The sequence below is a fragment of the Apodemus sylvaticus genome, chromosome 8, assembly GCF_947179515.1.
Source record: "Apodemus sylvaticus chromosome 8, mApoSyl1.1, whole genome shotgun sequence".
Lineage (NCBI taxonomy): Eukaryota > Metazoa > Chordata > Mammalia > Rodentia > Muridae > Apodemus > Apodemus sylvaticus.
This window is the reverse complement of record NC_067479.1, coordinates 77,900,009-77,913,068: the sequence shown is the minus strand read 5'-3', so window position 1 is coordinate 77,913,068 and position 13,060 is coordinate 77,900,009. Positions and strand designations below refer to the sequence as shown.

The following is a 13,060-nucleotide window of genomic DNA, read 5'->3' as shown; positions in this document are numbered from 1 at the left end:
GTCCTGATTTAATTTTGGTATTTGGTATCTGTCAAGGAAATTGTCCATTTCCTCCAGATTCTCCAGTTGTGTTGAGTATAGGCTCTTGTAGTAGGATCTGATGATTTTTTGGATTTCCTCAGTTTCCGTTGTTATATCTCCCTTTTCACTTCTAAGTTTGTTAATTTGGATACTTTCTCCGTGCCCTTTGGTCAGTCTGGCTAAGGGTTTATCTATCTTGTTGATTTTCTCAAAGAACCAGCTCCTGGATTCATTGATTCTTTGTATGGTTCTCTTTGTTTCTACTTGATTGATTTCAGCCTTGAGTTTGATGATTTCCTGTCTTCTACTCCTTCTGGGGGAATTGGCTTCTTTTTGTTCCAGGGCTTTCAGGTGTGTCATTAAGCTGCTAGTGGGTGCACTCTCCATTTTCTTTTTGGAGGCACTCAGGGCTATGAGTTTTCCTCTTAGCACTGCTTTCATTGTGTCCCAAAGATTTGGGTATGTTGTGCCTTAATTTTTATTAAATTCTAAAAAGTCTCTGATTTCTTTCTTTATTTCTTCTTTGGCCAAGGTGTCATTGAGTAGAGTATTATTCAGCCTCCATGTGTATGTGGGCTTTCTGTTGTTTTTGTTGCTATTGAAAACCACTCTTACACCATAGTTATCTGATAGGAGGCATGGGATTAGTTAGATTGTCTTATATTTGTTGAAGTCTGCCTTGTATCCAATTATATGGTCGATTTTGGAGAAGGTACCATGAGGTGCTGAGAAAAAGGTATATTCTTTTGCTGTAGGGTGAAATGTTCTATAAATATCAGTCAAATCCAATTGGTCCAAAGCTTCAATTAGTTTTACTGTGTCCCTGTTTAGTTTCTGTTTTCCCGATTGGTCCATTGAGGAGAGTGGAATGTTGAAGTCCCCCACAATTATTGTGTTAGGTGCAATGTGTGCTTTGAGCTTTAGTAAAGTTTCTTTTACGAATGAGGGTGCCCTTGCATTTGGTGCATAGATGTTCAGAATAGAAAGTTCTTCTTGGCGGATTTTTCCTTTGATCAGCAAGAAGTGTCCTTCTGTGTCTCTTTTGATGACTTTAGGTTGAAAGTCAATTTTATCTGATATTAGAATGGCTACTCCTGCTTGTTTCCTGTTACCATTGGCTTGTAAGTTTGTCTTCCAGCCTTTTACTCTCAGGTAGTTTTTATCTTTGACACTGAGGTGTGTCTCCTGTATGCAGCAAATTTTAGGGTCCTGTTTTATTATCCAGTCTGTTAGTCTATATCTTTTTATTGGGGAATTGAGACCATTGATGTTAAGAGATATTAAGGAATCGTGATTATCACTTCCTGTCATTTTTTATGTTCCTTTTATATTTGAGTGGTTATCTTCTTTTGGGTTTGATGAAGGAAGGTAACTATCTTGCTTTTTCCAGAGTGTAGTTTCCCTCCTTGTATTGGAGTTTTCCTCCTATTATTCTTTGCAGAGCTGGGTTTGTGGAAAGATATTGTGTAAATTTGGTTTTGTCATGGAATATCTTGGTTCCTCCATCTATGGTGAATGAGAGTTTTGCTGGGTATAGTAGTCTTGTCTGACATTTATGTTCTCTTAGAGTCTGCATGAGATCTGCCCAGGATCTTCTAGCTTGCATGGTGTCTGGTGAGAAGTCTGGTGTGATTCTGATAGGTCTTCCTTTATATGTTACTTGGCCTTTTTCTCTTACTGCCTTTAATATTCTTTCTTTGTTTAGTGCATTTTATGTTTTGATTATTATGTGACAGGAGGTATTTCTGCTCAGGTCCAGTCTGTTTGGAGTTCTGTGGGCTTCTTGTATATTCATAGGCATCTATCTCTTTAAGTTGGGAAAGTTTTCTTCCATAATTTTGTTGAAGATATTTGCTGGCCCTTTCTGTTGTAAATTTTCACTCTCATCTATACTTATAATCCTTAGGTTTGGTCTTCTCATTGTATCCTGGATTTCCTCGATGTTCTGGGATGCAAGCTTTTTGCATTTTGCATTTTCTTTGACAGTTGAATCAAAGGTTTCTATGGTATCTTCAGGATATGAGATTCTTTCTTCCATCTCTTGTATTCTGTTGTTTATATTTGCATCTATGGCCCCTGATTTCTTCTCAAGGTTTTCTATCTCCAAAGTTGTCTCCCTTTGTGATTTCTTAGTTGTTTCTACTTCTGTTTTTAGATTCATGATGGTTTTGCTCAGTTCCATCATTTTTTGTTTGTGTTTTTCTGTAATTCTTTAAGAGATTTTTGTGTTTCCTCTTTCATGACTTCTGCCTGTTGATGCAAGTTATTCTGCATTTCTTTAAGTTTTTTTTTTTTTTTTTTTTTTTTTTTTTTTTTTTTTTTTGCCTTTCTTCTTTATTGGCTTCTATCTCTTGGGCCTTATTCTCCTGCATTTCTTTAAGTGATTTTTGTGTTTCCATTATATGGGTTTCTAGCTTATTCATGGTCCCCTTTATTTCTTTAAGAGATTCATTTATGTCCTTTTTGTGTTCTTCTAGCAGCATCATGATCAGTGATTTTAAATCCAAATCTTTTTTCTCTGGTGTGTTGGCATAACCAGGACTTGCTGATGTTGGAGAGTTTGGTTCAGATGCTGCCATATTGCCTAGATTTCTGCTAGTAGCGTTCCTGCGTTTGCCCTTTGCCATCTTGTTCTCTGGAGCTAGTTGGTCTTGTCTCTGGCTGGTGTTTCAGCCTCCTGAGAGGTTCTAGGGCTATTTCTGGAACACTGGATGGCAGGGTTTACCCTGTTGCAGATTGCTGAAGTGCTGTCCTCCTCTTGGGTGCCCTTTCAGCCCTAGAGTGCTTTGCCCTAGATTGTGTCTGTGAACCAGATTGTGCCTGTTTGCTCCTTCAGGGAGTGCTGAGGGTGTATGCTGCAGGGACCTTTTCTGCATGCTGATCCCTCTGCTGGCCAGCAGAACCTCCAACCGGGTTGGTCCACACAAGGCTAGCCTCCCTGCTCAGGCCCTGAGTCCAGGCAAAAGCCTGGCAGGCCAATGTCCAAGCAAAGTTCCCCTCAGCTGTGAGTGTTAATTGGGTCTGTCAGGTGGCCAGAATGGCGGCGTGCGTGTGCTCCCTGAGAGTGCTGGGAGAGTCTGCTGGGCTAACAACCTCCTGGCCGGGTCGGCACACAGATGGCCCACCGAGCAGCCCAGGGCCTGGGGGCAGTCCAGGGCCTCACCGTCTTAAACCCCATCAATGTCAGCCTCAGGCTAGCCTGTTAGCCAGTTTTGCCTGGCTTCCCGTAGGCAAAATGGAGGCAGCTTGCATGCTGGCCTGGGCAAACAACCTCCTGGCAAGGTTTGCACACCGGTGGTGCCCTGGACCTGCCCAGAGCCTGGGTGCAGGCCAACGCCCATCGGGCTTAGACCCCCTCGATGTTGGTCTTGGGTTGTATTTGCATACCTTAGTCTATCTGATCTCTCTGGTGTCCGAGAACCAAGATGGAGGCCAGTCTCTCGTAACTTACTGGCTGGAGGCAGACTTCTGAAGTAGCTTCTGCATAGTGAAAGGTGCCATAAATCCACTGCTGCTTTCAGCCTGGCTGGCCAGCGATGGCCAGTGTTCGTGGGCGCAGGGTCTGCCTGGACCCTGTCAGCTTGGTTCCACTGCTGATGGCCCTTCCTCTGGACCAGCCTCTGCTGCTGTTGCTGCTGCTGCCGCTGCCTCTCCAGTTCTCCCGTAATTGTTCAGTCTTATTTGAGCAGCCCTATTGTTGAGATTTCTTTTTCCGCCCCTGTGGTAACAGTTTATTTTCAAATTGGGAAAGGCATCTGTAACTGGGTGCCTCTTTGGAGTGTGGGGGTTCCTGACTCAGCTGTAATCCAGAGGGACAACACCATTCCCTTTCTTCAGGGAATATTTGACTGTTCACAGCCTGTCTGGACAGAAACATTCATTGGCTTGCAGGTGTATGGTCCTGGGGAACCTGTTTTCCTCCACAATGGGGGCACTCTGAGGCTGTGGGGTGGGGGAAGGTTGGGGGATACATCATAGCTGCTCTGCTCAGACTGAAACTCAACATTTCTCCAAGTCTCAAAACACTCTTTAGAAGTTTCCATCAAACAAACACTGATACATTAAAAATAGTGCAAAATATTAACATTTATATAAATAGTTCTAAATCCCTGTTTTGTTGGATATTTTCTTTACAAGTTAATACACATTTTCAGAGCTGGCACTCAAAAAATTGCCACTTTTTCCTCTTCTAGTTCAGAAAACAACTTTTTTTGAATACACCTCTTCCAACACAGCAATACTGTTCTTCCACATACAGACTTCTTATAAATATATATATTCATTTATACATATATTCATTATATATATATATATATTCGTTTATATAATATTACACATGTTAAACAAAGGTTTTGTGCAAATGTGTCTTTAAAGTCAAGTAAAGTCATCATGAACAAAAGAAATTAAGCATTCACCTATGGAACTCAACTAAGAACAGTGAAGAAAAGACGAGTGGAACATTTTCTCTTTTGCCTTCAAGACACAAGGCTCACCAAAGAAACATGGTATTCTTTTTTTTTTTTCTTTTTGCAAGCTTCTTGAGCTTCTGTTTTCAGACCACACAGAAAGGTAAACGTTTATACATAGACAGGAAAACTACCAAATGCCACATGGCCTGTTTGTCCCCTGACTTCCTCCCTCTTCTCTCTTAGAAAATGCACAGATTTTCTGTGGTTTTGCCTACAGGTGCCTCGGTCCCCACTCCTAGCGGGGGTGACCTTTCTGTTTCTCCTTTTTTTCTCCAGTGGGGCAGTGTGAGGTGATGGAGCTGGATCCCGTCTGGCAGGGAGGATGACTGCCTTTTGTTTTGCTGGTGCTGGGAGGAGGAGCCAGGTCAGAGACAAATGACCTCACTGTAGTTGGGAGGCGGCCCTTCCGTGTGCCCACCACTGCTGTAGCAGGTGCCACTGAAGCCCCTGAGTTATTGAGCTATTGCTGAGGGGGTGGACAGGGGCCTCCCAGCATGGCGCTGTCTACATGGTGGGCTGGAAGCTGCTCCACTGCATGAAGGGGATCTCGGCAAGGCAGTCAGTGGGCCGAGGCTGGGCATAGACCTGCAGCTCCTGCATTCTTCCTGTCAGCTTACTCTCTGAGGGCCAGAGGCACCTTCTGAATTCAGTCTGTCATCTCTTCCCCTGGCCTGGCTGTGTCAGCTGGTGAAGGAGCAGGCTGACAGCTTGTAGTGGCTCAGCAGGTACATGATCATCATCACCACCATCACCATCATCATTATGAGGATGACCAAGATCTCCATGAACTCTAGCTCCTTGATCTCCATGCTGGGAACAAAGAGCCCTGGCGGTTGCACACCCAGGAGACACTGGGCTGCCTGGTGGCTGTGGTGGCTGGCGGTGGTGGTGGTGCGGTTGACCCCCATCAAGCAGTCAGGGGCAGCACAAGCCGTGAGGCGCAGTGCTCAGGGTGCAATAGCAGCCCTAGTTGGCCTGCTGGGCTTGGGCCCCGCAAACAGAGATCAATGCTGAGCAGACTCTATGTGAGCTGGGTACCCTGGCTGAAAATCAGGAGGCCCAGGGTGGCATGCCACAGTCCCGCCATACTGGGCACTGGTGGATGGCCAGGGCACGGGATTGCCAGGCTCAGTTTGAGCACCAGGTAATCAGTAACAGCACCTTCGCCTGCTCCTCTTAAGGTCCAAGGAGATTCAGTCGCTTTATTGAGATTTTGTGAGTTTTTTTTTTTTTTTTTTATGGCTAGTTTTTTTTTTTAATTTTTTAAGTAGATATATTCTTTATTTACATTTTGAATGTTTTCCCCTTTCCCGCACCCCCCCCCCCACCGAAAGTCCCCTAACACATCTCCCCTCACCCTGCTCACCAGTCCAGCAACTCCTGCTTCCCTGCCCTGGCATTCCCCTATTCTGGAGTATTTAGCCTTCTCAGGACCAAGAGCCTCTCCTCCCTTGGATGTCTAATGAGGCCATCCTCACTGGATATGCATCTGCAGCCATGGGTCCCTCCGTGTGTACTCTTTGGTTGATGGTTTAGTCCCTGGTAGCTCTAGGGGGTACTGGGTGGCTCATATTGTTGTTCCTCCTATGGCACTGCAAACCCCTTCAGCTCCTTGGGTCTTTTCTCTAGCTCCTCCATTGGGGACCCTGTTCTCAGATCAGTGGTTGGCTGAGAGTGTCCCTCTCTGTACTTTTCATGCACTGGCAGAGCCTCCCAGATGACAGCTATATCAGGGTGCAGTCAGAAAACACTTGTTGGCATCCACAATAGTGTCTACTTTTGTAACTGTATATGGGATGAAGCCCTAGGTGGGGCAGTCTCTGGACAGTCTTTCCCTCAGGCTCTGCCTCACATTTTGCCTTTGTATCTCCTCCTGTGGTTATTTTGTTCTCCCCTCTAAGAAGGACCAGAGTCCATACTTTGTTCTTCCTTCTTTTTGAGCTTCATTTGATCTGTGAGTTGTATCTTGGGTATTCCAAGCTTCTGGGCTAATATCCACTTACCAGTGAGGGAATACCATGTGTGTTCTTTGGAGATAGGGTTACCTCACTCAGTATTCATTTGCCTAACAATTTCATGAATTCATTGTTTTTAATAGCTGAGTAGTATTCCATTGTGTAAATGAACCACGTTTTCTGTATCCTATCCCGTCCCATGGGACCTAGTTATTCTGGGCGGCGGGGGGCGGTGGGGGAGGCAGTCGAGGAGGGCAAAGCCTGGTTTTTTCGAGACAGGGTTTCTCTCTCTAGCTCTGGCTGTCCTGGAACTCATTCTGTAGACCAGGCTGGCCTTGAACTCAGAAAGAGTGCTGGGATTACAGGCGTGAGTCACCACCCCTGGCTCATATATCCTAATGTAACATGGTACATTTACACTTGAATCAACAGCAAACATATCTCTTGTTTGTACAAAACTTCTGAAATTAAATAACTCATTGTTGAATAATGATTTATCAAAGATGAAATCAAGAAAAAAGTAATTTTCCAGAAAAGCACAACACAACAAAATTTCTGACACAAAGTAAAATCTGTTCTACAAAGGAAATTTATATCTATTAAGTTCCCACATTAAAAAAAATATTTCTTTCCTTTATAAGTCTGGGATGTCAGGCCATCAAACTGTGCCACCAAATGACATTTACATACTACCCACTATGTATTCAAAGCTGGTAGCTGTCCTTTTTATACCAGGTCATAAGACACTTTCTCTTTTTCAGTTTAATTAGGCTGAGTCCTGCTATGTTACCAAAGCTGACCATGAACACTTGCCCCAGCATCCCAAAATCAGGATGAGAGTCATACACCTCTGTGCTCAGGTAAGCTGGTGTGTTAAAATAAAACAGGAACTAATTAAGAGCTTTTATATTCTGACTATTTTGATGAAAAGTATCTTCACACACACTGTTTTCTCCATAATCCATATTCTTTCTGCAAATGAGTATTTAGCAACTTTATTGGTATCTGATGAGATAAGTATGTTCAGGGTGGAAAGGTAATGAAGTTTTTATCTGTCAGGATAAAATTAAAGAGTCAGGAGCTGCTTCTACCAAAAAAACAATAAACTGTTAGGTCAAACTAAAAACGGGGATCATAGCTAACAATGAAAAGAAACTATAAATGATTTGATAGTTGTAAATTGTGTTCTTGTGTTGAATCTTCACAAAAGCATAAAGTTGCATGCCAGGTAAAAAGACTTGTGATCTTAGCATTGGCAATCATCCTGCTAGACAAACACAAAAGTTATCTTGGTTAAATCATATTTTCCTAAATCCAGTGTGGAAATATAAATAACATGCTTTCTCTTTTTTTTTTCTTTTCTATATTCTTTGTTTACATTCCAAATGCTTTCACCTTTCCCGGTTCCCCCCTCCCAATCGGTGTCATTAGCCCTCTTCCCTCTTCCCATTTCCCAGTCACCCCTCCCATATCCCTGTCCTGGTACTCCCCTAAAATGGTGGATCAACTCTTTTCAGAACCAGGGCCCTATCTTTCCATCTTCTTGGGTATCATTTGGTATGTCAACTGTGTCTTAAGATTTCAGAGCTTCTGGGCTAATTAATATCCACTTATCAGTGATTGCATTCCATGTGTATTCTTTTGTGATTGGGTTGCCCATATACCCAGAGGATTCCCCGGCATGCAGTAAGGACACATGCTCCACTATGTTCATAGCAGCCTTATTTATAATAGCCAGAAACTGGAAAGAACCCAGACGTCCCTCAATGGAGGAATGGATACAGTAAATGTGGTATATTACATTATGGAATACTACTCAGCTATTAAAAACAATGAATTCATGAAATTCTTAGGCAAATGGTTAGAATTGGAAAACATGTTTTCTCAAAGTAGAAAGTAAAATAGTTTATCTCAGAGCTACAGGAGTGCTAGGGTAGTGTAGTGTAGTGTAGTGTAGTGTAGTGTAGTGTAGTGTAGTGCAGTGCAGTGCAGTGCAGTGCAGTGCAGTGTAGTGCAGTATAGTGTAGTGCAGTGTAGTGATGGTTGCTTCATGTGCCTGAGGTCCTGTGCTCCCTCTCCAGTACTACCCACTTAGAAAACCAGAGAAAAGAATAAGAGTTTTCAGATACTGGGGCAGATTTTGGGAGGGTGATGGTAGACTGGGAGTGGAGTTGTAATCTACCACTTAATCTAAGGGGATTACCTCTTTTATAGAAGAACTGTGGTGGTCAGCAATTGACCAGATATCTCAAAGTAACTGCAAAAGAGAAATTGGTGTGTTCTCAACACACACATACAAAAATAATTTGATAGGTGCCTGACTTGATGGCTGTGCCAATTTCCATCTTCTGGCAACAGCCTGTAATGTTCAGGGAGTGTATGAGATTTCAAAGATGAACAACACAAAACAAGATAACCCAAACCTGGCCCTGGGCTTTTCATTTGATAGTTTCTGGTGTTTAGAGGAGGCATTGTCAGAGTATAACAGGGTAACTCCTTTTAAATTTCTTATATGGGTTTGTATATTATAAAGCTTCTCCATGTAGGTTTCCTTATGACCTTTCAAGAATCTTCACTCAGTTATCACACCTCCATACTATCTTGCCTTAGAGTGATTTTCTTTTTGCCCTGCAGTGCAGGTGTGGCAAAGCTGTTGGGATAACCAAATACAGAAATGCTAGTCTATATTTATTCTAAGCCCACTGTCTGTATTCACCTTGATGGAAATGCAGATACACTACATGGGGCAGGAGCCTTTGGTGTGGGAGGTTATAGCTGGTGTTTCTTGATTCTGTGTAGTCCCCTTGACCCTGCAGACTACACAGAAATGTCCAGAATGGAGTATCTGATGTTCTAGTTCCAGCGTCTTCCAAATTCTTGGACATCCAGACACTGCTGGGTGTTGGGGATCTGGCAGCAGAATTGAGGTGCTAGCTTTCAAGGACAACAGGGAAAGGGAACCTTAGACATGAAGTCACTGCTAGATGTCTTGGAGGAGCTGAGGATAGAGGAGACCAGCAGACTGAGGATAATCCCTGGAGCAGGGAAATGGGGAACTCCGGCTTAGCTCAGTGGGGACTAATCCAGGAATATGGAGGGGTCTTCTGCAGGAGACTTAAGTGGCAAGGCTCTGTGGGCAAATGCTTTCTCCCTGTTCCCCATAGTTGTTCTTAATAAGAGAGAAAGTTTTTGGTTCTGAACTGTTCAGTGAGTGCTTATCATGGAAATGAGTGCATACCACCTTCTCAGGGTGGACCAGAAATTAAATACCTTGTGAAGAAAGAATGTCCAAGAGGGGAAGCATATTGGCAGAACCCTACCAGCTTCTAGATACCTCAGTAGCATGGAAAACTCTATTCTTATCTATAGAACCCTAGGACATGCTCCTATGCAGAGAATTTCGTCACGTGAAAGAAGCCTCATAGGAAGCAGGTGAATCTCTTGCTGTCCAGTGTGGCTTCCTGGACTTCCAACCCATCAACTTAACCAATTTCATGATATGATCTACTGGGTCACATCTTAGTTTGGGTTTTATTGATGTGAAGAGACACCAGAACCAAGACAACTTTTCACTGGGGCTGGCTTACAGGTGCAGAGCTTCAGTCAGTTATCTTCAGGGCAGGTAGCATGGCAGCATCGAGGCAGACACAGCACTGGAGAAGAAGCTAAGAGCTCTGTATCTTGCTGTGAAGACACTCAGAATGTCTTACAGGTGGGTATGCAGAAGGTGTAAAAGCCCACCGTCGACAGTAACACACTTTGCAACAAGGCCACAATTACCTCAACAAGGACAAAACTCTTAAACGTCCTACTCCCATAGTCAAGCATATTCAAACCACCACAACCATTTACAATCTCCCACATTTAAATCTCTTTGCCACTGTTTACTTTTTTTACTTCACAAAATCTGTATTGCACAATTTTATTGAAATCTCCTTCCACGACACCTCACTAGGATATTACCTCCTATGGGTATTCTAATTTAAATACACATTTCTAAAGATTCAGTGTTACCATCCACATAAGACACAACATGTGGCATTGTTGTTCCTGAGTCTGAGTTATATCCCTCAGAATGATTATTTCTGGCTCCATCTATTTACATGTGAAATTCATTTTTTCACATCTCAATTCCATTCTTTATATGGACCACATACTCATTACCTTTTCATCAGTTAAATGTCATCCCTCTGGGGTCCTGGGACACTATCACTTTCCTGGCATCTGGGACATTTGGTTGCTAACCCCAGTTCCTGAAAGCACTCAGTACTGTGGATTTTCCTGTTCACACTGCTTTCCTTGTGTCCCAAAATGTTAGGTATACTGATTTTTCATTTTCATTGAATTATAGAAAGTCTTTTATTTCTTTCTTGATTTCTTCGCTGACCAACTTATCATTGAGAAGATGATACATTTTTTTTCTGTTTCCATGAGAATCTTGGCTTTCTATTGTTTTTGTTCTTGAAGACCAGTCTTAGTCCCTGGTTATATGTTAAAATGTCTGTTATTCATGCAATCTTCTTGTATCTGTTAAGGCTTGTTTTATCTGTATCTTGTATCTTGTTATATCTGGTTATGTAGTTAGTTTTGTAGAAGGTTCTATGGCATGATAAAAAGAAGGTATCTTCTTTTTGGATTGGAGGTGAAACGTTCTGTGGATATCTGCCATATCCATTTGCTTTATAAATTCTCTTAGTTATACTGGGTCTCTGTTTCAGTGACCTGTTCCATGGTTTGTCTGTAATGTTGAAGTATCCCATTATTATGTGATGTTCAATGTGTGTTTTGAGCTTTATCAAAGTTTGTTTTTAAATCTGGGAGCTGTTGCACTTGAGGCAGTGGGGTTCAGAATTGAGGCTTCCTCTTGGTAGATGTTTCCTTTGATGAGTGTGAAGTGTCCTTCCCCATCTCTTTTGATAACTTTTGGTTGAAAGTCTACTTTCTTGGACATGACAATGGCTTCTCAAACTTGGTTCTTGGGATAAAAAGGGAGGACAGAGCAAGTGAGTGGGTGGATAGAAAGAGAGAGACAAAGAGAGAGTAATGTAAGGAGGGAGGGAGGAAGGGACAGAAGATGAGAAAGAGATAAGGGGGAAGGAGGGGAAGGAAAGGGAGAGGGAGAGACTGAGAGAGACACAGAGTGGCAAAAACAGACTGTGAGAGACACAGAGGCAGAGAGATTCAAAGACAGAGACAGGGACTGGCATGAGGTTTTGAAACCCCAAAGCACACTTCCAGTGACATACCTCCTCCAGCAAGGACATATCTCCTAGTGTTTCTAAAACAGTTCCATGAACTGGGTAGCAAGCATTCAAATATATGAGCCTTTGACAGCCATTTTTATTCAAATAACTCCATGTATGATACAGAAGATTTTTAATTTCTCAAGTTGAAAAGTTTTATTTCCTGGGATGTATTCGATGTGTTTCAAGTATTTTGTTCCGCTTGATCATCCACAAAGATGTACATTATAAATAGCTAATGTAGCTTATCTTATGACTATAAAGATACAACCTGGATACTTTTTTCATCATGACTTTGTGATCCACAGAGTTTGATACACTGTACTGGCTGGTTTTGTGTGTCAGCTTGACACAGGATAGAGTTATCACAGAGAAAGAACCTTCAGTTGGGGAAGTACTTCCATGAGATCTAGCTGTGGGACATTTTTGCAATTAATGCTCACGGGGATAGGGCCAATTATAGTTGGTACCATCTCTGGACTGGTATTTTGGGGTTCTATAAGAGAGCATGCTTAGCAATCTAGGGAAAGCAAGCCAGTAAGAAACATCCCTCAATGACCTCTGCATCAGAAACTCCTTCCTAACCTGCTAGAGTTCCACTCCTGACTTCCTTTGGTGATCTGGTGAGCAACAGCAATGTGTTAGTGTAAGCTGAATAAACCCTTTCCTCCACAACTTGTTTCTTGGCTATGATGTTTGTGCAGGAACAGAAACCCTGACTAAGACAGCCACTACCCACATCAAAAGCACAATTCTCTGTGTAGCTCTGGATAACTGGGACCTAATTATGAAGCCTCAGCCACATGATACTTGAAGAGGTCCATTCTCACCTGATACTATTAGTGTTAGAAGATTGTGAACCACACATGAACACAGTAAGTCCTTATGAAAGAAAAATTAGAGATTATGTTTGATTCATAAAAATTCATTAATTTTATTCAATATCAGCTTAAAGGAGGAGTCAACTTATGAAGTATATAGACTTATCTAAACAGCAAATCAAATACAGTAACAAAACAATAGTAATTACCAAATCTTCAAACGAAAACAAAGAATACCAAATACTGAAAACAATGAAAATACTAACAAAAAACCAAACAGTATAATTAAGTTAAACATCATTCTATTGCTGCAGATTTAAAACAGGGCCCTATATGTTGTTGCTGGCCTTGGAAAAATAGTGCAAAGGCAGTCAATGGTGATAAGAATCTCTTCAAGATGAAAGTAGGCATACCTCATTGGGGTAGGGGGGCATTGCTGATGGAAAAGTTCTTGCAAGGCTCTGCCTGTGATGTGTTATAGATGATACCACAAAGGCTTTCAAGTTCACATGGCTGATCACCATGAAATAATTCTTGATGACCCATTAAGA

The 13,060-nt window shown here is 42.3% G+C and overlaps 1 pseudogene; it reads right to left on the bottom strand.

Annotated features, from left to right (window-relative positions):
• Positions 1–4,669: 4,669 nt before the first annotated feature.
• On the bottom strand, positions 4,670–5,343 carry LOC127690771 (protein TMEPAI-like; annotated as a pseudogene).
• Positions 5,344–13,060: the final 7,717 nt, after the last annotated feature.